This window comes from Coenobita brevimanus, chromosome 107, assembly GCF_032717465.1.
Source record: "Coenobita brevimanus isolate Jiangsu-jjx chromosome 107, ASM3271746v2, whole genome shotgun sequence".
Classification (NCBI taxonomy): domain Eukaryota; kingdom Metazoa; phylum Arthropoda; class Malacostraca; order Decapoda; family Coenobitidae; genus Coenobita; species Coenobita brevimanus.
Window position 1 is genome coordinate 22025579 of NC_137060.1, and position 24191 is coordinate 22049769.

General features: G+C 40.2%; 1 protein-coding gene across 1 annotated transcript in view; it reads left to right on the plus strand.

Annotated features, from left to right (window-relative positions):
• LOC145416718 (ionotropic receptor 93a-like) overlaps nt 1-24191 on the plus strand; it is a 390485-nt gene that overhangs the window by 236525 nt on the left and 129769 nt on the right. The gene's annotated exons all lie outside the window — the stretch shown is intronic.

Consider the following 24191-nt stretch of genomic DNA (forward strand, 5'->3'; position numbering starts at 1 on the left):
ATCGACACCAGTCTACATGCAGAGTACACACTACAGTTCCTTTTCAAAATGTAAAAAAAAAAAAAAAAACGGCACACAAATACCAGGCCTCGCAGTCCCAGAGGGTGGGACCATAAATGCCCCCCATCCACCCCTCTCCCAGTGACGACTAAGCGAGATACCTGGAACCACTGTCTGACTCACTTCTTCATTTATGCAACATTCGTGGCCTTTCCTCTAACTTTCTGTCGAACACCACCTCTCCTCCTCTAAACCTGACCTTCTCTTCCTGACAGAGACCCATCTGTCTGAGGCAACTGACAGCAAACACTTTTCTCTATCCTCCTACTTTCCCTATACTCATTTCAAAGCCAAAGGTGGCTGTTGTGTATATGTACACAATGATTATCTTGTTTTCGTGTTCCTGAACTTGATTCTTCTGAATTCTCTACTCTCTGGCTTCGGCTTTCCTGTTATTCTCGGACTAAATATATCTGCGCTACTTACTTACCTCCTAATTCTGCTGATTACGAAAAATTCTTTCACCATCTTACTTCTATGATGGAACACATTCTACCCATTTCTCCTTTCTCTTAAGTCTCCATTCTAGGAGATTTCAATGTTCACCACCATCTTTGGCTCACATCTCCTTTCACTAATCCATTTAGTGAACAACCCTACATCTTTTTTATCCTTAATGACCTAGAGTAGCTTGTACTTCACCCTACTCGTATCCCTGACCGCCTTGGAGAGAGCTCCAACATACTTAGCCTCTTCCTTACAACTAATCCTTCTGCTTATGCTGTTAATCCTTCTTCTCCATTGGGCTGCTACAATCACAACCTCATTGCCTTGACCTGTCCTAGCGCTCCTGTGTGGCCTGTGGACCCCTCAAAGAAACGCCGTCTGTGGCACTTTGGAGCCGCGGATTGTGAGGCCCTCAGGTAGCACTTCTTTGATATTCCCTGGAATGATTGTTACTTCCATGGCCGTGAGCCATCTGAGTGTGCTTTGTGCATTACGAAGGTTATTCTCTCATACCATTTGACTAATGCAAGAAACCCTAGGTTGAATCACGCTTGTTCTAATGCTGTCTGCAACAAGGAGAGGGCCTATAAAAGGTACGAGAGCCAACCCATCCCTGAATCACATTTTGTTCATGTTTTTGCCCAGAATCATGCTAAGTCTGTTCTTCACTGTGCTAAAAATAATTTCATCCATACTAAGTGCTCTCAACTCTCCAACTCGAATTCTTCCTGCTCCTACTGGCGCCTTGCCAAAAACTTTTCTATCTACGTTACCTCATCATCCTTCCCTCCTCTTTTCTATTCTGATGGCTCTGTAGCTATTTCTTCTACAGATAAAGCAGATCTCTTCACTCTGACTTTCTCCTCCAATTCCACCTTAGACGATTCCAGTGCTGTTCCTCCATCATTTCCCCCCTCTGACTTCCTCATGGCTGACATTAAAATTTCTTCAGCTGATGTATTTTCTGCCATCACTGGCCTTAATACTAACAAGACATATGGGTCTGATGGAGTCCCTTCTGTTGTCCTCAAGACCTGTGCTTCTGTGCTTGCACCCTGCCTAGGTAAGCTCTTTCGCCTTTGTCTGTCAACTTGTACCTTTCCTTCTTGCTGGAAGTTTGCTCTCATTCAGCCAGTCCCAAAGAAGGGTGACCATTACCAACTCTCTAACTATCGTCCAATTGCTTTAGCATCCTGTGTCTCAAAAATTTTCAAGTCAATTCTTAACAGAAAAATTTTCAAGAATCTTTCCTATCACAACCTTCTTTCTGATCGTCAGTATGGGTTCCGTCAGGGGACGCTTGATTGGCGATAGTCTCACCTACCTTTCAGAATCCTGATCATGCTCCTTTCGGGTCTTTGGTGAAAGATTTGCTATTGAATATGACATCTCGAAGACTTTCGATCGAGTCTGGCATAAATCTTTAATTTCCAAACTGCCCTCTTACGGTTTCTTTCCTTCTCTCTGTGCCTTCATCTCTAGCTTCCTTTCTGGGCGTTCTATAGCCACTGTTGTAAACGGCCATCATTCTTCTCCTAGTTCTGTCAGCAGTGGTGTTCCTCAGGGCTCTGTCTTATCACCAACTCTCTTCCTTTTATTCATCAATGACCTTCTGAGCTGTACATCTAACCCTATCCACTCATACGGTGATGATTCCACCCTTCACCTTTCCATTTGGTTTTCGCAACGTCCATCTCAGCAGTTACTTCAACAAACAAAGGATGAGGCTACGCCATACCTAATGTCTGACTTGGCTTGTATCTCTGACTGGGGTAAAAATAACCTTGTTGCTTTTAATGCATCAAAAACTCAGTTTTTACACCTATCATCCCGACAGAATCTTCCACATGAGTACCCACTAATGTTTAATAATATCCAGCTGAATCCTATATCATCCTTGAACATGCTTAGGGTTTTACTCATTCAGGACTTATCTTGGAAAGATCATATTGCATCTCTTGTACAATCTGCTTCCAAGAGATTGGGTGTGCTAAGCCCACTCCATACCTTCTTTATCCCTGCCCAGTTGTTGATTTTATACATAGGTTTTATTCACCCCCACGTAGAGTACAACTCTCATGTGTGGGAAGGCTCGCCACATACAGCTGCTCTCAATAGGGTGAGGTCAAAGGTTTTTTGTTTCATTTACTTTCCTCCTCTTACTGGCGTCCTTCAACCTCTGTCTCTTCGCCACACTGTTACATCTTTTTCTCTTTTCTATCACTGCCTCAATGGTCAGTGCTCCTCTGAACTGTCTGCTTGCATCCGTCCACCTTTACGACACACCCGTCTAACAACAAACTCTTATCCCTTTTCTGTCTAAGTCTCTAATGCAAGAGTTAACCGTTACTTGCAGTCCTTCATTTATGCAACAGGTCAACTTTTGATCTGCCTCCCTCTGTCTGTATTTCCTACTTCCTATGATCTCCATTCTTTCAAAGGTAGTGTGTCCAGGCATCTTGAAATGAACGGATCTTGAATTTGGCTCTCTTTTGTAGTTTTTTTTTTTCTTGAAAGGAATGGTTTGCGGGCTCCTGGCCTTTGGTTCCTTCTTTTTTGCATTTAAAAAAATGAAGGCGTCATTATATCAAGTGAATGGATGACTGATGCCCCCACCTACCACTAAATAAGACACAGAAAAAATCAAACTCAGAATAGTGTGAGCAGTAAACTTAAAAAATCCCTTGGATATAAACCCATTCAGGCTCAATCCAGTGGCTTGTCACTCGGTATAGAGTCACCTGAAGGCAGCACTACATCCAGTGAGTGGATGAAGGGCGCTCTCAAGTACCTTTAAACAAAATAGAGAAAAAAAATACAGAAATCAAACTCGGATAAAATTAACAATAGTAGTAGTACAGTAAATGAAGCTGTAGTGGTGTGGTGGTAAGTTATCCATAGAGTAATCCATGTCCGGTCCATGAGTAGTACAGTAGTTGAAGCTGTAATGGTGTAGTGGTAGGTTATCCATAGAGTAATCCATGTCCGGTCCATGAGCCGTCAACAAAGGGGGCGTGGCATGGCACTATGAACCTGTAGAGGAACTGGTCTGCACATTGTCATAATAGTGTATTGTCGTCAGGGTCAACCTCTGTCTCCTCAACTGCCATCCCTTGCTGCTAGTGGTCAAGGAGACTCTGGAGTCATTGCTCGGCCTCAGCACTGACCAACGTACAGTAAACTCCACCACTAACACCACCAGCCCCACTTTCACCAACGTCTTCATCACAATCACTATCGCCTCTAACACTCTGTGGCACATAATGAGGATCATCAACATTGACATCATCACTGATTTCATCACGGTACACTCGGGAAGATTTCCGACTGGACCACCTGGTTGGGGGATTTAGCTAACGTGGTAACAGTGCGCGCCCGTGTGTGTGTATACATGCCCGACAATTTTTCGAATGGCTAAGCTTCATCCTCCGAATTATATTAAGTGGCCAGTGTATTATGCTATGATCCAGGCTAATAAATATTATGTGATTGTTTGGGATAATGGGCTGTGCACTATACTGTTTATAGTCTCAGATATATAAAAGAATTCTCTTGTCTTGTAGCGTGAACCACGATACAGGTTGAGTTGTGATTCAGAAACAGAGGGCAAGTTCACCCAGAAATGGCGCGATACAGGGGGAAGGGGGGAGTATGGGAGCGAGCAGCCAGCAGTTATATATTCTTAGTCATTACAGTATAGTTATTAAGGTGTCAATGATATCCTGTATCCTAAATAATAATATAAACTATTTATTTTTATTATCTTTATATAGACCCAGTTACACACTAGGATACCCCCTCCCTCATTAATGGAAAACATACAGCCTACTCCACCGCCTCGACTCTATCTGTCTGTCTGTCTGTCTGTCTCTCTCTCTAAAACTCCTCAGCTGGCTATCAATAGAAGCACACACACACACACACACACACACACACACACACACACACACACACACACACACATTACCAGTTTGTGCTAATGAGTAATGATGTTCAATTTACTATGCTTACCTAAAATTTAATACTGTGTCAAAATACAAGTGCAATGCATAACCACCTCACATTAAGGATTACGTTAACCAATAATCAATACTTATTTGCAAAGTTTATGTTTCAGTACTAGTCACGGGGTAGCCATACCCACAGTGATATTTTCGTTAATGCTAAAGGTAATCGTGTGTTCAGTGGCGGACACCAGTTAGAGGGGAGGTGGCTGCTCACACCTCCAATCGTCATAGCTACACTGGTGAGTTGTAGTGTTGCTGCAGAGGTTCCTGTTCCTCCAGTTATGTCAATAATTAAATTTAAGATACTGGTGAACAGACATTTCTTATGAAAAATACAAACAGCCTATATGGAACTCTCGAAATATATTTATGAAGCATATTGTGGGAGCATTCCAGCTCTCACGCACCAGTCATAGTCTTGGTCCATTGTTTCAGTATTGCCAGCCTGACAGTGTGCAGTGTTAATGAACATGCTATTAATGTCAGTTCTATATGCTTATTTACATTGGAACGACAGAATTCAAAGCAGGATTTCATTCAGTACACAGAATGTCAAATACAGTATGTGTGTGTGCGTATGGATGTGGGACAATACGTGTGGTGGGGGTGGAGGGAGGATAGTCAGTATGAAATGTGTGTCATAATGGTAATATGGGTGTGTGCTTTCTTGGCTAAGGACGTCCAAGACTGATATGCAATCTTTGCCTTTAACACTTGATGAAACACACCTCAGTATTTATGTAGGTTCTTTTTATAAATTTGTAGCAGGTTACATTATTGTATTATTATGATTATGTGTTGGGAATGAAACCTGAAACACCATATAAAGACAAACACTGATTTATTATAATACTGTAAAATGGAATCCATATTACATGAATAACTATTTCTTCCAGGAGAAATGTTATTTTAATGTTTATTACAAATTACACTGTAGGAGCATCTGTTTGTAATGGTAGCTTACCGGATTCCCAGCGATCAGTTTATTAAGTGATACTTTAGCATAGATTTATGCAATATATCCATTATATATTGTTTTAATTATGTCATGAAGGCTCTCGCAATGGACGTTCACGTAAACTACTTCGAAAAGGCAGCACGTTCAGTGTTTAATAGTTTGCGAAGTTCACGTATTTTTCGGTGTGGTTATAAATCCAGCTGTCCTTTACTGGCTAATGTAATTCCTTATAAAATGAGAGTGGTCAAGTGTAAAACCAATACCCTATGTAGCATATTAGTTTGAAAATGATCACTGATAATAAGGTATGATTATTGCATTACCCTCCCGAATACCCATACTCAAAATCATTGCTTTATTTATTTTAATGTTGGGCCACTAAGAACAGATGTGAGTAAATGACACGATACCCCACGTGGATTTATTGACTATAACCTAGCCAGTATGAAGTTTCTTGATTATTAAGATATGTGGGTGAATAGTTATCAGGTAATAATGAGAACCTACACACACACACACACACACACACACACACACACACACACACACACACACACACACACACAAATACACACAAACACACACACACACACACACACACACACACACACACACACACACACACACACACACACACAAATACACACATACACACACACACACACACACACACACACACACACACACACACACACACACAGTTTGAGGAGGATATCATAAATAAAAGTAGTGATCAACCAAAGCTATTTTACAACTACATCAGAAGCAAAACCAAAGTAAAAGATAAAATACAATCCATTACGGACGATGGAATCGCCAATACACAAGAGAAGGATATTTGTGAAGCACTAAACAAGAATTTCCAATCAGTTTATACAGAGGAAAAAAATTTTGAGAGGGATTATGTGGAACATGCATGCCCACACATACTACCAGATATACAAACATCAGAAAAAGAAATACAGGAGGAGCTAAGTAAATTAGACAAAGGAAAAGCAAATGGTCCTGATGAAATTTCATGTTGGGTGCTAAGTGAATGTGCAAAGGAGTTAAGTAAACCATTATTTTAAATTTTCAAGAAATCCTTGAGTCAGGGTAAACTATCTGATATTTGGATGAAAGCAAATATTGTTCCCTTATTCAAGAAAGGGAATAGACAAATTCCACTTAACTACCGACCAGTATCACTAACCAGTGTTGTAAGCAAGGTATTAGAAAAGCTTATAAGAAAAACTTGGGTAAATCACCTAGAACACAGTATGATAACAGAAAGACAGTTTGGTTTCAGAAAAGGAAAATCACGTGTTACTAATCTGTTCAGCTACTATGACAGAGTAATAAGACACATTACAGAAAAGAGAAGGATGGGTGGACAATATCTGTTTAGATTTCAAGAAAGCATTTGACACAGTACCACACCAAAGACTTTTATGGAAACTGTACCATCAAGGAGGAATTCGAGGCAATCTGTATTGTTGGATGCAAGATTTTCTCATGAAAAGAGAAATGAGAACTGTGCTAAGGGTAAATTACTCATCATGAAAAGAAGTGACTAGTGGAGTACCACAGGGCTCAGTGCTGGCACCAATCATGTTTTTAATGTATATAAATGATATAGACAGTAACTATGGAAATGAAAGCTATCTAAATATGTTTGCAGATAATGCAAAAATACAAAGGAGAATTACTAACACAGACTCTTGTAAAGAGCTACAAGAAGAATTAAATAAACTTCATGAATGGAGTAATGCATGGCAAATGGAATTCAATGTGGACAAGTGTCATGTAATCAAGTTTGGTAAAAGTGGAAAAAGACCTGATTGGGATTATACATTAGGAAATAAAACCCTACACACATCAGAAAGAGAGAAGGACCTAGGTGTGATTATCAATAACAGACTATCTCCGGCTGACCACATCAGTGAGAAGGTACGGAACATGTATACACTGCTTGCCAGTATGAAAATAGCGTTCACATACATAAATAAAGACATGCTAAGAAAGATAATAACATCATTCATCAGACCAACCCTGGAGTATGCATCAGTAGTCTGGAGTCCTCATCTAAAAAAAACACATAGACAAGATTGAAAAAGTTCAAAGGGCCGCTACAAGGTGGGTACCAAGCTTAAGGGATCTAAGCTACGAAGAAAGACTAAATAAACTGAATCTACCAACACTACAGGAGAGAAGGAAAAGAGATGACATGATTATGCTATATAAATGCATATCAGGGAAGGAGAAAATAGACATAAATGATTACTTAACCTATGGGGAAGCACCAGCAAGAGGACGCTGCAAAAAAACTGCATAAGAAGAGAGGTGATAAAGACGTAAGGAAATTTAGTTTCCCAAATAGAACAATTGATCAGTGGAATACACTACCGAATGAAATAGTGTGTGCCAAAACAATCACAAATTTAAGGATATGTAAGATTAATATGGTTTAAGACATGGGACAGTACGAGCTTGAATCATTCCTGTAAGGATACAATTAGGTAAGAACACACACAAACACACACACACACACACACACACACACACACACCGCTCGCTGGCGCAGTGGTAGCGTTCTCGCTTGCCATCTGGTAGATGGGAGTTCGCGCCTCGCTCAGGTTGCGAAAAGTTTCACTGACGAAGTGGGTTGTTACTGTCCAAATTGAGCAAGGGGACGGGTGTGTGCGTGTGTGAAGGTCACAACCTTGCCCTTAGATCGGACTATATGAGCTCTCACCTCCCTTCCAGGGGGGTAAAAACTGACGATCACGACCATCAAGGGATCCTGACCGACCCGGTGAATTACACACACATACACACACACACACACACACACACACACAAGATATATATATATATATATATATATATATATATATATATATATATATATATTGTTACGGAACAGAAAAAGATAATGAACACTTCAAGTGAGAATACTAAAATCACTACTGTCCCGCAAAGTTCCAGGTTCAAAACAAAAGAGTTAGGTAAAATTACAAGTTAAAGTTTAATTCTCAACCTAACAACTAAACATTCAGGACTCATAAGGATAAAGCAATGGCAAAAAACAGGTTAAATATATGGTTAACTGCAATAGTCTCTATTAACACGAAATTAGCAAGAGTAAATTTATATGAGTCAGCCCTGATAAAATGAGAAAACCGGATAATGCTCAGTTAATGCAAGATATATTATTATAGATACAAAATATTATTACTAATGGCTGACAGTAAAAACTTTACACTAATCACAAAAACCTTACCAGGCCTACGAATTAACACCTTATGCGTACAAGAAAAAAGGTAATAACACTTATACTCACATTACACAGCACCTAGATGGTTGGAGACTTCCTGAGCACTCACAAAAATAATAATAACTGTACAGGGGAGGACAGAGATGTGAACAAAATGAGGAGTAGATCTAAGTGGCAATTAATGCAGAGACTGAGCTCATTATATAGGGGCCAGCAGAGCTTGATACAACTTGTGAGAAGGACGCGCAAATGAAGCCATAGGGGACAAAGAGTTGACACTCCTGCTCTGAACAGCAGAAAGAACGACTTACTCTACTATAAGGGGGAGAAGGGGGGAGTGAGGTAAAACACGCTAGCGTGGTCAATATGGAAGCCACAAGACGAATCGTGATCAAACATGCAGCATTTTGTACTTTAGAATTATACAAAGGATGATGAAATCATAGGCTATGTAACACCTCCCCACAAAAAAAAAAAAAAGAAATTTACAAAGGAAATTTCTTATTACTCTAAAACAATCTGTCTAAAATCTAGATAAGCAATCTGCAATAACATTTTCTTTCCCCTTGACATGTTGTATGTCTAATGAATACTCCTGAAGAAGTAGACTCCATCTTGTCAACCTCTGATTTTTATCTTTAAACTTACTAAGGAATTTCAATGGGTTATGATCGGTATAAATGACTATGGGGTCAAAGCCAGAAGACAAATAAAATGAAAAATGCTGTAAACCCAAAATCAAGGCCAAAAGCTCTTTCTCAATAGTTCAGTAGTTCTTTTGAGGTGGAGTGAACTTCTTACTGTAATAAGATACAGGGTGTTCAATACCCTGATCATCCTCTTGCAGCAAAACAGCCCCAGCTCCTGTATCACTTGCATCAACAGCCATCTTAAAAGGCTTAGCAAAATTTGGAGTAGCGAGCACTGGCTGACTTAGTAGGATAGCTTTAAGTTTGCTGAAAGAGGATTCACAGTTATCGGTCCAGACAAATTTAACTCCCTTTTTCAGTAGGTCTAAGTGGTGATACAAGAATTGAAAAGTTAAGAACAAATCTCCTGTAATAACCTACCATTCCCAAAAATCTTTGTAGCTCTTTCCTACTTTTAGGTCTGGGAAGATCACTTATAACCTTAACCTTAGCTGCTGGTGGTGCAACGTGTCCATCACCAGTTACGTACCCAAGGTACTGAACTTTAGCTTGACCAAACTCACACTTTGATAAATTAGCTACAAGATTAGCCTGAACCAAACGCTCAAGAAATTTACTGACATGGCATAGGTGATCTTTCCAGTTGTCACTGAAGATTAATACATCATCAATATTAACAACACACCCTGCCAAACCCTCTGTTACAACATTCATGAGCTTCTGAAAAGTGGCTGGTGCATTCTTCATACCATGTGGCATTAGAGAACATGCAAAAGACTTTCCTAGTGTTACAAAAAATGAGCTCTCCCTAGCACGTTCAGTCATAGGTACTTGCCAGTATCCCTTTAACAAATCAAACTTACTTATGTACCTAGCCTTTCCGAGCTTGTCTATGCAATCTTCCACGCGAGGGAGAGGGTAAGTGTCTGTTCTGGTTATCTGATTAACACGTCTGTAGTCGATGCATAGCCGCTGTGACCCACCTGGCTTAGGGACTAGAGTGACAGGAGAACTCCACTCGCTCTGACAGGGCTCAATCATCTTGTGGTCCAACAGGTAGCCAAGCTCCTTCTGGATGAGAGGAACTTTCACTGAGTACACGGTAAGGAGGCAGTTTAATTGGCTTTGCGTCTCCAACATCAACACCATGCATCAACACAGTGGTTCTTCCTGGAGTGTCACGGAACACTTGCTTGTACTGCTGCAGTAATGCCGAAAACTCCTGCCTTTCCCCGGGAGCTAGATGAGAAAGCTTAGTCTGGAGATCATTCATGATATCAGGATTCTTCCCCAAACTATCACTCAGGCTCATGCTGCATGGGAGAACTTCACTTGCAGACTCGGGTGGAACAACTACAGTGCAGACTGGGTTATTTTCGTCCCGCCTGTGATATAACTTTAGCATGTTGATGTGACAAAGTTGCTTGTTCTTTCCACGATCTGGTGTGGCGATGACATAGTTGGCATCACTGAGTTTCTTCTCCACGAAGTAAGGACCACTAAACTTGGCTTGAAGAGGTTGCCCATGCACCGGTAGCAGAATCAAAACCTGATCTCCTGGCTGAAAGTGGCTTAACCTGGACTTCTTATCATACCAAGTCTTCATCTTCTCCTGAGCAGCTCCTAAATTCTCTCTCACCAGCTGTAAAGCAGTGGACAGCCGTTCTGTGAACTTCATCACATACTCCAGCAGGTTGACGTCATCTTCCTCCGGCAGCCAGCATTCCTTGAGTAGCTTAAGTGGTCCTCTTACTTCATGGCCAAACAGTAGTTCAAAGGGTGAGAAGCCCAGTGATTCATTTGGAGATTCTCTTGCGGCAAATACAACGAATGGAAGACCTTTATCCCAGTCTTTCTGATGTTCCAAACAGTATTTCTTGAGCATCGATATGAGTGTTTGATGATATCTCTCCAACGCTCCTTGAGTCTGGGGATGGTAAGCTGACGACTTGATCTGGGTGATGCCCAACTCTTTCAGAGACTGCTTGAAAACATTTGACATGAAATTACTTCCCCGGTCTGACTGTACCTCCTTGGGCAGACCAAACTTTGTGAAGAACCCTAGCATTTCCTTAACCACGTTCTTCGCAGAGATATTTCTAAGTGGAATGGCTTCAGGATAATGAGTAGCCATATCAATCAGGGTCAACGCATAAGAAAATCCTGAAGAAGTCTTAGGAAGAGGGCCCACAATATCCACCAACACACGGGTGAATGGCGCCTCAAAAGGAGGAATGGGAACTAGAGGTGCAACCTTTTCGGTCTGATTACACTTCCCCACAACTTGACAGGTGTGACAAGACTTACAATACCAGGAAACATCTCTGAAGATACCTGGCCAGTAGAAGTGTTTCAAAATGCGTGCCACAGTCTTCCCCACTCCAAGGTGTCCTGCCAAACTGGAATCATGAGCCACTCTAATGATATCCTGCCTACAAACACGAGGGATGACAACTTGATGTACAACCTCCCATTGACAGTCGGCTGATGCTGCTGGGGGTCTCCACTTTCTCATAAGTACTCCTGACTTTACATAATAACAAGTAGAAGCACCAGCTGACTCTTCCTCACTGCAAGCAGAGTTAGCTAGATCTTTCAACTCAGGGTCAGCAACCTGCAACTCAACCAACTCTTGACGAGACAAATTATCAACACTACGGGGTACTGCTTCATCTGGTGAGTGGTCCAAATTAGCAAGAAAAGTGTCAGCTAGGATAACATCATCATCATCATTATCCTCTAAGTCACCAGTAACTTTAAACTTAGCCCTAGTGACAGCACATGCACAGAACACATCAGGGATATCACAATCCTAGGTCACAGTCACTGGTTCACTAGACAACTGAGAAGCTGGACACACTTGACTTCCACCAATATCATTTCCATGTAAGAAACTTACACCTGACATTGGGAGTGTCTCAACCAACCCAACCATAACGGAACCATTAACAAAACCAGACTCTAAATTCACTCTGCACAGAGGGACAGAGAAGTAATTATTCCCTACACCTTTTAAGATCACAGTTTCATCAGAGGAATTGACATTAGAACCTAGAACACTGGTCAGCATAAGGGATTGGCAAGCACCTGCATCATGATATATTTTAACTGATTTCCTGTCAATACTTTCCAGAGGCCTGATAAAACCATCAGACAGGAAATTAGCACATGAACTCTTGGGAGTGTCACCCACGTTACTGCTCAAAAGAGGAGCTTCATCATGAGAATTTAATTTACCCTTCAAAGCAGGTTCAGTGAACTCGGTTAAAGAATTCTGGGAACTCTCAAGGGTGGACACTAGACCAATTGACTGAATATGTAAAGACTCCTTTTTGTTCACATCACGCTGTCTCCCGAAACATTTCTCCGTAGTATGACCAAGCTTACTACAATAAGTACATTTACTTTTCTGAAATCTAGAGGTGAAGCTGGTATTTACTTCCTGAGAAACATCATCTTTATTCTCTTTCCTGTTACCTGTACTCTGAGTAGAGGCAACGTACTTAATCTCAGCTTTCCTTTTTTCTTTAGAATATCTCTTGTGAGTGAGAACATATTCATCAGCTGAAACTGCAGCATCAGACAAATTATCTATTCTTCTCTCATCAAGATATAGGCTTACATCTTTATTAATACACCTTTTCAAGTCCTCCAGCAAAATCATCTGCTTAAATTTACCAAAATCAGAATCCACATTCTTAGAATTTAACCACTGCTCTAACAGATCTTCTTTGATTTTTGCATACTCAACATGGGATTGCTTATCTTGCTTATAAGTTGTCCTAAATTTTACTCTATAGGCTTCAGGAACAAGCTCATAGGCCTTAAGAATCAAGCTCTTAACTACACCATAATTATCAGATTGATCCTGAGGCAAAGATGCATAAGTTACTTGAGCTTTACCGGTGAGAACAGTTTGAAGGAGTACTGGCCAATACTTTTTTGGCCAATTAAAACCTGTAGCTACCCTCTCAAACAACTGAAAATACTTTGTTAAATCAGATTCATTAAAAGGAGGGACAAGTTTAACATTTTTAGCCACATCAAAATCATCAGAGCTAGATGATCCAGTTCCACCTTGTTTCATGCGATACTCATGGTCTGCCTGAATCCTAGCAAGTTCAACTTGTGCCTGAAACTCAGCCTCCTTAGCACGAGCCTGAAACTCAGCCTTCTTAGCACAAGCCTCCTGCAGGGCTAGCTGTAACTTAGCTATTTCAATCTGCGTTTGCTCATCTGGAGGAGTTACATTAAATAAGCTTTCATTAATCATGTCAACAATTTGATCTTTAGAATGATGAGAGCAAACAGCAATTCCCGATTGTTGAGCAACAAGCTTAAGTTCATTCTTTGTTCTGTTTTCTACATCACACACTGTTTGCACATTTGACAAAAAATCTTTGGCTTCATCAAGCGTAGTAATAGTAGACATCATGAATAAATCGCAGTCACAAAATATCAAGCAATATCCTTATGATAATATCCTGAATATCCTGGCGAGGTCGCCAAATTTATGTTACGGAACAGAGAAAGATAATGAACACTTCAAGTGAGAATACTAAAATTCACTACTGTCCTGCAAAGTTCCAGGTTCAAAACAAAAGAGTTAGGTAAAATTACAAGTTAAAGTTTAATGCTCAAACTAACAACTAAACATTCAGGACTCATAAGGATAATGTAATGGCAAAAAACAGGTTAAATATAAGGTTAACTGCAATAGCCTCTATTAACACGAAATTAGCAAGAGTAAATTTATCTAAGTCAGCCCTGATAAAATGAGAAAACCGCATAATGCTCAGTTAATGCAAGATATATTATTACAGATACAAAATATTATTACTAATGGCTGACAGTAAAAACTTCACACTAATCACAAAAACCTTACCAGGCCTACGAATTAACACCGTATGCGTACAACAAAAAATTTAATAACACTTATACTCAAATTACACAGCACCTAGATGGTTGGAGACTTCCTGAGCACTCACAAAAATAATAATAACTGTACAGGGGAGGACAGAGATGTGAACAAAATGAGGAGTAGATCTAAGTGGCAATTAATGCAGAGACTGAGCTCATTATATAGGGGCCGGCAGAGCTTGATACATCTTGTGAGAAGGACGCGCTAATGAAGCCATAGGGGACAAAGAGTTGACACTCCTGCTCTGAACAACAGAAAGAACGACTTACTCTACTATAAGGGGGAGAAGGGGGGAGTGAGGTAAAACATGCTAGCCTGGTCACTATGGAAGCCATGAGGCGAATCGTGATCAAACATGCAGCATACTGTACGTTAGAATTATACAAAGGATGATGAAATCATAGGCTATGTAACAATATATATATATATATATATATATATATATATATATATATATATATATATATATATAATATTCAGATAAATATATGGAGCCTCTGTGGTACAGTGGTAAAGCGTGCATTTTCGTACACTGAAGTACGAGGGTTCGCGCCCCAACAGGGTAATAAACTTTGGGAGCGTTCTTCAGACCACGTACTGCATTGGCGGACATAATGGGTGCTGTGAATGAACCAGTGTCGCATGCTATAAAGTATGCTTGCACCCAGTTGATTACACTTGATTCACAGACTACACACACATCCAAAGCCACTCAAACACTACAATTACACTTACAAGCACTTCTCACTTTACATACAATCTCTACTAGGCAGCCTAAGCCACTTGGTAGAGATACATTGGATGTATCATCCCCACTTCGGTAGGGATAGGCCGGTCCTGCAGTGGACACACAAATGGCTGATGATATATATATATATATATATATATATATATATATATATATATATATATATATATATATATACAGGAAAAATTGGAGAGTGTGGAAGAGCAGTAGGTAGATAAAAGCCAAAGTACAGAGATGCGTTGATCGTATGCCTGACACTTCTCCATAAGACTCTTACCAGGTATTTTGTATTCATAAAACTTAATGATAGAGAAATATTTATGGAGGCGACAGTACTCTAATGCATATGTATAAATTTACTGACGATATGTATATCAAACATATTTTTATATTGTATCACTTAACAACTTTAATATTATTAAAAAAAACATTTAGGGCCCAATTGATATTCATAGTAATAATACGTCTAATGAACGCATATTACCATCACTTGCACCGCTGTTAATTAAGCCTAACAATCCCCATAAAATATACCAAACAAATAGTGGATAATGAACCATTACATGAAAAACGGTGGCTTTTCCCGAAACGTCAAAGATATTAGAAATGAAACTATTTGAGCAATGTAATAATATTCTATTCACGTGCAGTTACGACCGTAGGAATATCTACGACGAGGCCAGAAGTGGACACGTTACTGTGAATGTCTGGGGGTGGGTGTGAATACGGTATGGGTGACGTCAAAAAGATAGCAGGGAGTTCCACTGCTAAAAAACACATTGAAATTTTGCAGGATTTTTTCCTCCTCTCAGTTCAGGAGCGGAACCATCCGTTTCCTCCCAGCCCTATAATTTTTGTTCAGGACCGCTGCCCCATCCACATGGCGGAAAGAGTCTCGGAATGGTTTGGAGGTCGAGAGGACTTGCAACTGCTTGGCTGACCCAGTAAGGAAGAAGACATGAACCCCATCGAAAATGAATGGGGGAATATGGTTATCTGTTGGGAGCCTGAGAGTGAACGGACACCACAGATGAAATACTGGCCCACATCCATGCCTGGTGGGAACAGTTCAGAAGCCAGAAACACTCATACGGAACCATGTCGCCTCTTTGCAAACAGACTGCGAGAGGTGATTGAGAAGGAGGGTGGGTTACTTCCTTCTAGTGAATGAGTTCCACACAAATCTTATGTTTTTTTTGTTTTTTTATTATTATCCTCTGATTATAATGGATATTATTCCATGCAGTAAAACAATCTAACAGTAACTTTAATAACTTTCTATAACTTACCTGACAGTATACCTGATACGACACTATCTTATATATTTTGCTCAATGACATGATTTTTATTATGGGGCACTTATACAGGGATTAGTGACATTTATATGCATTTTTTAACAACTTTCCTGTTACAATAGCAGTTTTTTTTCTTTTCATTAAAATATGATGCTTTCTTGATTGGCACAATCACAACTCTCTAGACATATTGCCAACTTGCTAGACATCTTGCCACCTGTTGGCATGCCTAAGGTACTCTTTTTCAATCATGATAATGATTTTTAAAAATTACTCAGGAATAAGTTGGTCAGTGTGCGATCAGTAACAAACACCGGTAAACTGCTAACAACTGCACTTGCTGTCTGTTCGATGTAGTTTTAAATGAACGTCCACCATAACATCACTTATAACACAGTACATAACATATTACTTAACTCAAAGCTACAGTGTTGCGGCACCCTAAATTTGCTTGTCAGTGCAGTGAAATTTTCTTTCGCAATATTAGGGGACTTCACTCCAACATCAGCTCTGTTCAAAATTTCCTCCAGTGTGAATCCCCTGATCTGCTATTTTTGACAGAGACATGAGTAAGCTACACCTCTAATTTAACCAGATTTAATTTTCCTGCTTATATCCTGATTCAAAATTTCAGACCCAAAGGAGGCGAATGTTGCCTTGCTAAATCAGAAATTGCCCTGAAGGAGGTTACTAAATTAATTTGTCCTTATTTTGACTATTCCATATACCAGTGAAATTCTTTTGGTAAAATTAAGTATTTCTGTTGTGCTTATGGTTCTCCTAATGCCCCTCCAGAGCCGAGTTTATTTGACTCTCTGTCATCACAACTAAATGTCCTCAACATTAATACTGCATCAGAAATTACTATTCTGGGTGATTTTAACCCGCCGTGTGCTGGCAATCATTAGCCCTATAAAATGATAGATTTTGATGAGGAAACAACGAATTTTGCCATTAAAATGCTCACTGAGGCTCGGAAATGGGTTTTATTGAGTTCTGCATACTCATGTACAGGTATAGCTGCTCTCTCACGCTCACCACGTACGTGAGAGAAAGCCGTTTCCTATGTAAGGTATTCTCAGGTATTTATGCTGGGAAGGTATAGCAATGTTCAGTACACTTTTCTGATTACTTATTACTTCAGCATCTATCACAATTTGCGTGTGTTTCTCACTGTGAATGCATTATTTTACACTTACTTGAAGATAGGTACAACCTGACTTCATTATGTACAATGCTGGCACTTATAAGAAGGTATTTACAACTTGACTTCACTATATAGTCCTTACACTTACAAGAAAATATTTACAACTTACACTTACATGAAAATATTTTCAAAAATGCCTTCACTATGTACAGCACTGGGTGAGGCACACAGACAGAGTGAGGCAGAGCGAGCGTGAGGGGGGGGAGCGAGTGAGCGTATGGCCTTGACAGCCTGGGGGATGGTAGAGGAACAGTTACCGTACATGCCTGCCAATTTTTACTCGCGAATCTTGAAAAATGAGGTCACAGTGAAGTTTTTTATTTCAAACCGTTTCAAAATGGCACTGGCACTGGCCGCAGAATTATGTCAGACCGTTTTAAAACTGCACTGGCATGCGGCAGGATAATGTCCATAATGTTGAATGGTTCACTTATTCAACCAGAACTGATGACTCTGGTCTTGAATATGAGCTATTTGCAGACTCATTTATTCTCACCCAGTTAGCCAGTCAACCCACCCATGTACCAGACAACCCTGATCAAAATCCCCACCTATTGGACTTGTTTCTAACAACCAATTCAGATAATTATAGTGTCGAAGTGAAGTCCCCCCTTGGATCCTCTGATCATTGTCTGATTCAAGCCACCAGTTTAACACCTACCACACCCTCCTGCTCTGAACCTGTCGTGGTGACTAAATGGCACTACGACAGGGCAGACTGGGAGGACTCCATAATTTTTTCATGGATATTCCTTGGACCTTTTTCTCCCAAGATGCAAATTCCACATTGGGCCACATGCAGAATTTCCTTAAAGTCGGCATGGAAACATTCATTCCCCATCATAGTTACAGAAACAAATGTAATTCTTCTAAATGGTTTGACCACAATTGTGCTAGAGTAACAGAACATAAACAAGGACCAAAACCAATGAAGCCTTTTACTATTATAGAAATATCAGAAACCATGCCAAAACTATTATTAATCTTCCAAAATCAAACTTTCTACATAGACAAGCTAACAAATTACTAAACAACCCAAATGATAAAATATTCTGGTAAGCCCTTAATACATTCAAAACTAACTTCACCAACACCTCTTCCATTCCACCTTTACAGTCCCTCAGTGGAAATCTAGTAAGTGATCCACGTGGAAAAGCCAAACTTCTTGTTGACATTTTTTCAACAAACTCAACTCTAAATACAGAAAATCACAATATTCCTGTACTTGATTTTGATTCCCATCAAATATTTCCTTTCATGATTCACACCAGATATGTACCAGCTGTATTACAGAATCTCTCAGCAGACAAAGCTACTGGTCCAGATGAAATTCCTTCAATAATACTTAAAAATTGTTCCTCAGTGTTGGCTCCTGCATTGGCAAAAATTTTCCGCTTATGCATCCGTACGGTACCTCAAGTTTTCCAGCCTTTTGGAAAGAAGCAAATATCCATCCTGCTCCTAAAGAGGGGGCAACATCTGATCCATCAAACTATAGAACAATTCCAATAACTTCCATTCTCGGTAAAGTTTTTGAGACACTAATTAACAAACACATATTCAAGCATTTAGAAATAAATGAATTAATCAGTGAACGGCAGTATGGATCTAGACAAGACTCAGCTGCAGACATTCTTTGCCTTCTTACTCATCAGATTAACAAGACAATAGACCAACACGGTGAAACACACACAATAGCACTTGATATATCAAAAGCATTTGACAGAGTATGGCACAGGGCCTTATTGTCTAAGATGTCACACTATGGTCTTGCATCACTGGTTCCTCTAATTTCTTCTTACCTTCATAATAGAAAAATACAGGTCATGGTAGATGGAATTTATTCTCACTTTCATTCCATAAATGGTGACGTACCTCAGGGATCAGTTTTGGCGCCAACCCTCTTTCTCATTCTTATAAATGACCTCCTATTTGTCACTCACAACCCAATACACTATTATGCTGATGACTCGACCCTTCATAGTTCTTTCACATTTAGTACCTCCTTTATACAAATTGATATAATAAATTCCCAAATAAACACAGCAATTTCTCTGAACCAGGACATTTCTAAAATTATTCGATGGGGACAAACAAATCTGGTCTCAATAAATGCTCAGAAAACTAAATACATTAATTTCTCCAACAGAAAGAATCCCTCAGACTCTCACATAATTTTAAATGATGTCAATATTCCCATATCCAATACAATTGATATTCTAGGTGTTACTCTTATAAACCCCAGCCTAAGCTGGACAGCTTATGTTAAATCCCATGCTAAAAATGCTTCCAAAAAATTGGGACTTATGCACAGAGTTCGTGAATTCTTCACTGACGAACAGATGGCCACAATATACAAAAGTCACGTGCGTTCTCAGACCGAATACTGTTCACCACTGTGGAGTGGATGTGGAGTGGTTGCATTGAGGCACTTGGACAAAATTCAAAATAAAGCCATTGAATTAATCAATAATCCTGCCAATACGCAGGACCTTCCTCCATTATCAGTACGTAGAGATGTTGCTTCTTTAGCATTATTTTATCGATATTTTTACTGTAAGTGCTCTGACGAACTGGCTTCAATTGTGCCTCCCCTTCACATTTTCTCACGAAATACTCGGGCAGCTGGGAGCGCCCATGAACTCGCACTCTCTCCCCCGCAATGCAGAACCTCTGCTTATCAAAATTCATTTATCCCCAGAGCTACAACTCTCTGGAATTCACTTCCTGGGAGTTGTTTCCCACAAACATTTAATCCACTTCCATTCAAATCCAGTTGTTATAAATATTTTATGAATGGAGGATGCCTTTAATTCACATGGACTTTTTTTTTTTCTTTGTTTTCCCTTCCTCCATTCATTATCTAAAAAAAAAAAAAAAAAGTATAACAAAGTGATAAAAGGAAATCCAATAATCTAAGCGTAAGAAACGCTGCATCTAAAACGTACTTAAATAGATGTTATAATACGGTAATATTTCTTCCTGAAATATTGTTATTCATGTATTTTGCCACACATAATGCATTTTTTAAATATTTCAGTGTTTATCTTTATATGGTGTTTCAGATTTCACCCCCAAAACATAATCATAATAATAAAATAACTTAACATGCTACAAACTTATAAAAAGACCCTAAATAAATACTGACATGTGTGTCATCAAATGTTAAAGGCAAAGATTACAGATCAGTCTTGGACGTCCTTAGCCACATATGCACTCCTGGATGCAGTTACTTTATTAATACGGATGAACAACAGCGGCTTGAACATCTGTGACTCAGCCGGCCTTCCATGCCCTCTCCTCTCCCAGGCCTGTATATTAACACCTCGTTACACAGATTCTCCATCAATTTGCCACTGCCCGAGATCGTTCGCTGGTGGTGCATTTTTTATGGATTCCCTCTCATATTGGTCTCACAGCCAACAACACTGCTGACTTCCTTGCAAAGACTGCCTGTGTACTGGATCCCCCTGCTCTGGATGCTACTAATACTTCCCCCATTTGCTACAAGCAGATAATACGCAGAGCAGCCTGCTCCCCTATTCTCCACCATAGAAATGCTGAGAGGGCAAACAGTGCGTCCATCCAACATTATGACCACTTTCTCGTCCCCATAGATATCGTCGCAATGGTTTTATGGTTCATCGACATAACGTGGTGTGTGCCTGCCCCGGACTTAGCTACCGACCTGTGTGGCAGGTGGCCGAGGCGGGCAACGCACCTCATTTCTCCTCCAGTAAGCTGTGTGACGCACCCAGTGCCAACACCCTTGACTATTATTACCTGCAATGTCCACTTGTCTCTGATTTAATACCACACGGACTCACATTAGTGGACACTTGTAAACATTTGTTGGAAGATGATAACCTAGATATTATTCTCATGCATCCCACACACACTTTGGTGGGTGTTAATTTGTTATAGCTCGACAGCAGGTCCTGCGTGGCACGAGTTCCGCTGTCCTCACCTCACATATGGCCACATGGCACTGTACTAGATTTGTCGCCTTCGGTCGTAATAAATTAATCAAATCAAATCAACAAAAAATATCACTGTGGGTATGGCTACCCCATGACTATTACTGAAACATAAACTATGCAAATAAGTACGGTATTGATTACTGGTTAACGTAATCCGTAATGTGAGGTGGCTATGTATCGCACTTGTATTTTGACACAGTATTAAGTTTTAGGTAAACATAGTTAATGCAACGTCATTATTCATTAGCACAAATTGATAATATGTGTGTGTGTGTGTGTGTGTGTGTGTGTGTGTGTGTGTGTGTGTGTGTGTGTGTGTGTGTGTGTGTGTTTCTACTGATAGCCAGCTGGGGAGTTTTGGAGAGAGAGAAAGAGAGTCGAGGTGGTGGAGCAGGCTGTATGTTTTCCGTTAACGAGGGAGAGGGTATCTTAGTGTGTAATCGGTCTATATAAAGATAATAAAAATAAATAGGTTTATTATTATTTTGGATACAGGATATCACTCATCTTACTAACTACACTGTAATGACTGATTATAACTGTTGACTGCTCACTCCCATACTCCCCCCTTCCCCCTACATCGTGCCACTTCTGGGTGAACTTGCCATCTATTTCTGAACCACAACTCAACCTGTAGCCTCCCGTGGTTCACGCTACAAGGCAAGAGAATTATTTTTTTATAACTCAGACTATAAATATATCCCAAACAATCACATAATATTTATTAGTTTGCATCATAGCAGAATACAATGGCCACATAATATAATTTGGACGATGAAGCTTAGCCATTCTAAAAATTGTCGGGCACACACACACACACACACACACACACACACACACACACACACACACACGGGAACGCGCTGTTGACACTTCAGCCAAATCCTGCAACCAGGTAGTCCAGTCGGAAATTTTGCCGAGTGTACATATGTGGCTCTTGACCACCACCATAGAAAGATCGGGTGGCGTAACCAGCTCCTGAGCCGATTCCTGATGGCCCAGGCATATTCTCGGCACTATCACTAGCACTGAGAAACGTTGCTACACACGTGAATAAAGTTGTGTGAAGACTGAAGAATAATCCAGGGAATAATCCCGAGGAACGCAGGGACGCATGCCAACAGGAGCCCAAGTCACGAGGTATAGGCAGGCCCACTGTCAGTGTGTAAGTTCTGTCCCTCTGGCTACGCGAAGTGCGTGGCCAATCAGAGAGCAGAGCACCGAGGCAGCCATGTTTTCACTGGCGCATGGTCTCCCAGCTGTTCCCGCCTTCCGAAAGTTGAACTGCCCACCATCATCTCATTGTTCTCGCTCGCCAACGGGATTTTGGGACTTAAAGGCTCACTATAGTAGGACTCGCGTACGTTTGCGGCTGTGGTGTGGCCCGCACCTGTGTACAATGGTGCCACGTTTCCCCAACTTGCGATGTGAAACGGAAGCTATTTATGTACAAGGCATCACAAATTCGATAAATTCAGATGAATAAGACTTACACTTGTGTATTTTGATGGATGAATCAACAGTAATCTTATTATGCATAAAATATTTATACAGTAACACAGAAACATGGCATCCTTATTGTACAGTGTTGCTAAAAGAAATTGTAGTCACTTTTAATGGTTTTTAGCGTAGTTTTAGGGTGGGTAATAATATCACAGTTATGGATATAAGATAATGAGCCTGAAAAAAGAAGAAATATGCCAATATCCAAAGTAAAAGAAATAATTCATGTAATTCTTGTGAGTGGTAACACTTACACACCCAGTCTGGCCTAAGGTAAAGTACGTACCCCTCCGTAGACCCAAGCATAGCTTGTATAGGTGTTGCTAGGGAAAAATGCTCACATTTACTGGCTTTTACCATAATTTTAAGGGCGAGAAATAATCACATTTATAATCATAAGCTAATATGTAGGACAAAATAGTAGGCATATGCCAATACCGAAGTAAAAAAAAAAAAAACATTATTCACTCGCGAGCGGCAACACTTCCACACCCAGTTGGTGAGAGAGAGAGAGAGAGAGAGAGAGAGGCAGGAGAGGGGCATGCATTGAATGCATTGTCGGCATCACTAAATATAACAAAACCAAATTAACAAATGAAAGCACAATTATAAATAACTTATAAAAGAATCAAAAGTACTCAGGGTGGCTCACATTTCCCGCCAGGAGAGAGAGAGAGAGAGAGAGAGAGAGAGAGAGATAACGGTATAGAAAACGTGGCAACACTGTACACAGGTGCAGGCCACACCACAGCCGCAAACGTACGCGAGTCCTACTATAGCTTGCCCTGGCGTTCGAGCCTCAGTGAGGGTAGAAGAGAAAATATAAGATGTTTTCATATGGCTTTCGCCCATATTTCCAGTGACACAAAGGCCTTATATCCACAGTAGGGGTTATAAAGGACAGGTTAAAATAGTGCTACACATAGAAATAAAATTTTTCCCCAGGGGTGGCGCTTTGGGACTTTAAGACGAGTGACCCCTCCAAAGGTTTCATGGGTGAAGTTCGGAAATGCCTCTGGTAGTTACAGTCTTCTAGTTATTATTCGTCCTGTAGTGATTAAGTAAACATTGGCTTCATTAAGTAAACATTGGCTTTTTCACTCTTCCGTTTCGAAACTTCTCTTCTGAGTCGTATGAAATCGTCTGAAGATAGCAAGAA